Source organism: Chionomys nivalis, unplaced genomic scaffold (genome assembly GCF_950005125.1).
Source record: "Chionomys nivalis unplaced genomic scaffold, mChiNiv1.1 scaffold_57, whole genome shotgun sequence".
Taxonomy (NCBI): domain Eukaryota; kingdom Metazoa; phylum Chordata; class Mammalia; order Rodentia; family Cricetidae; genus Chionomys; species Chionomys nivalis.
This window is the reverse complement of record NW_026646870.1, coordinates 921,062-924,323: the sequence shown is the minus strand read 5'-3', so window position 1 is coordinate 924,323 and position 3,262 is coordinate 921,062.

The following is a 3,262-nucleotide window of genomic DNA, read 5'->3' as shown; positions in this document are numbered from 1 at the left end:
ATATGCTTCCCTGCTCCCATATCCATCCTTACTTTATCCCAATCATCCCAATTCCCCAAGTTCCCCCCATCCTCTCCTTCTTACTTTTCTCCTCCAATCCCCTCTTATCCTATCCCACCCCACCCCCCAGATCCCAAATTTTTGCTTGACAATCTGGACTACCTTTCATATCCAGGAGAATAACTATATGTTTTCCTTTGGGATCACCTTCTTATATAGCTTCTTTGGAATCACAAATTATAGATGCAATGTTCTTTGTTTATAGCTAGAAACCAATTATGACTGAGTACATCCCATTTTCATCTTTTCGGGTCTGGGAAACCTCACTCAGAAAAGTGTTTTCTATTTCCATGCATTTGCATACAAAATTCAAGAAGTCATTGTTTTTTACCACTGAGTAGTGCACTACTGTGTATATTTTCCACACTTTGTTCATCTATTCTTACATGGAAGGGCATCTAGGTCGTGTCCAGATTCTGGCTATTACAAATAATGCTGCTATGAACATAGTTGAACAAATGATTTTGTAATATGATAGGGAATCTCTTGGGTATATTCCCCAGTGTGGTATTGCTTGGTCCTTGGTTAGGTTGATCCCAAATTTCCTGAGAAACTGCCACACTGATTTCCAATGTGGTTGGACAAGTTTGCATTCTGCCCAGCATTTGATGAGGGTACCCCTTCCTCCACAACCTCTCCAGCAAAGGCTATCATTAGTGTTTTTGATTTTAGCCATTTTGACAGGTGTAAGTTTATATCTCAAAATTGTTATGATTTGCATTTCCCTGATCGCTAATGAGGTTGAGCATGACCTTAAGTGTCTTTTGGCCAATTAAACTTCTTCTGTTGAGAATTCCCTGATAGTTCAGTGCCCCATGTTTTAATTGAGTTAATTAGCATTTTAAAGTCTAGTTTTTTGATTTCTTTATATATTTTTGAGATCAGACCTTTGTCTGTTGCAGGGTTGGTGAAGATCTTCTCCCAGTCAGTGGGTTGCCACTTTGTCTTAGTGACAGTGTCCTTTGTTTACAGAAGCTTATCAGTTTAAGTAGGTCCCAATTATTCAATGTTGCCTTTATCATCTGTGTTGCTGGGGTTATACATAGGAAGCAATCTCCTGTGCCCATATGTTGTAGGGTACTTCCCACTTTCTCTTCTCAGGTTCAGTGTGTTCAGATTGATATTAAGGTCTTTGATCCATTTGGACTTGAGTTTTGTGCATGGTGATAGATATGGGTTTATTTTCATTCTTCTACTGGTTGACATCGAGTACTGCCAGCACCATTTGTTGAAGATGCTTTCTTCCATTGTATACTTTTAGCCACTTTATAGAAAATGAGGTGTTCAGATGTTTGTGGGTTAAAATCAGTATCTTTTATATGATTCAATTGGTGGAATTCTATGATTTTATGCTAATACCATGCTGTTTTTATTACTGTAGCTCTGTAATAGTGTTTGAAGTCAGAAATGGTAATGCCTCCAGACATTTTTTATTGTATAAGATTATTTTGGCTATCCAGGATTTTTTGTTTTTCCATATAAATTTGATTAATGTCCTCTCAATATCTGTCAAGAATTTTGATGGGCCCGCCTGCACCAACCAAGGTAGGCGCTTTGTTTACGAACTACCCAACCTGCACAGAGATCTGATCTCGGCACCAGGAGAGACAGCAGTGCGGTGAGTTTGTGACTGGACAGGGAACTCTGAAGTTCCTCATCCCCCTCCCTATACTCCCCGGGCTCCCTGCAGGGGCTCTACCCCCCCATACTGCCTCTCTCTTCTTGTCCCACCCAGCTTGCATCCAGAACCCTTCTTCCTTCTGTCCCCTCTCCTCTTTGGGCACATAACAACATCCAGCTCAGTCTGTCTGGCGCTGGGGGCAAATCCTCAGGGCAAGCAGGCAGGCGAGACCTCCTTTGTCTCACTGGCCCGCCTGCACCAACCAAGGTAGGTGCTTTGTTTACAAACTACCCAACCTGCACGGAGATCTGATCTCGGCACCAGGAGAGACACCAGTGCGGTGAGTTTGTGACCAGCGGAGGCGGAAGCAGCCCTGGACAGGGAACTCTGAAGTTCCTCTTCCCCCTCCCTATACTCCCCGGGCTCCCTGCAGGGGCTCTACCCCCCCATACTGCCTCTCTCTTCTTGTCCCACCCAGCTTGCATCCAGAACCCTTCTTCCTTCTGTCCCCTTTCCTCTTTGGGCACATAACACCATCCATCTCAGTCTGTCTGGTGCTGGGGGCAATTCCTCAGGGCAAGTAGGCAGGCGAGACCTCCTTTGTCTCACTGGCCCGCCTGCACCAAACAAGGTAGGTGCTTTGTTTACGAACTACCCAACCTGCATGGAGATCTGATCTCGGCACCAGGAGAGACAGCAGTGCGGTGAGTTTGTGACCAGCGGCAGCGGAAGCAGCCCTGGAAAGGGAACTCTGAAGTTCCTCATCCCCCTCCCTATACTCCCTGGGCTCCCTGCAGGGGCTCTATACCCCCCATACTGCCTCTCTCTTCTTGTCCCACCCAGCTTGCATCCAGAACCCTTCTTCCTTCTGCCCCCTTTCCTCTTTGGGCACATAACACCATCCAGCTCAGTCTGTCTGGCGCTGGGGGCAAATCCTCAAGGCAAGTAGGCAGGCGAGACTTCCTTTGTTTCACTGGCCTGTCTGCAACAAGCAAGGAGAGACATCACTAGAACAACAGGAGAGCTAGCACTGCAGAGAGCCATCACTGGGAAGGTACTTTTGTAGGCAAGGAGACCTGATCCGGTAAAAGAACATCCAGAGGGGAGCATTCGGAGAAAGAGATGGGCAGGCGCCAATGCCAGAATTCACCTAACAATCTGAAAAACTATATGGAACCACCAGAACCCAGCGACCTCCCAACAGGTGGACATGAACACCTTAATCATGAAGAAGTAGATAAAATTGACTTTATGAAAGTGATTGATGCCCTTAAACAACATGTAAAAAAGGCCCTTATAGAAATGGATGAGAAGTATAACAGAAAGTTTGAAGAATTGAGTAAATCAGTGAATGATACCCTAGGAAACCAAGGAAAAACAATCAAACAGATAATGGAAACAGTTCAAGACTTAAAAACTGAAATGGAGGCAAAGAAGAAAACACAAACAGAAGGCCAGCTGGACAGGGAAAATCTAGGTAAACGAATAGAGACTACAGACGCAAGCATAACCAACAGAATACAAGAGATAGAAGAAAGAATCTCAGATTCTGAAGATACCATAGAGAAAATAAACACGCTG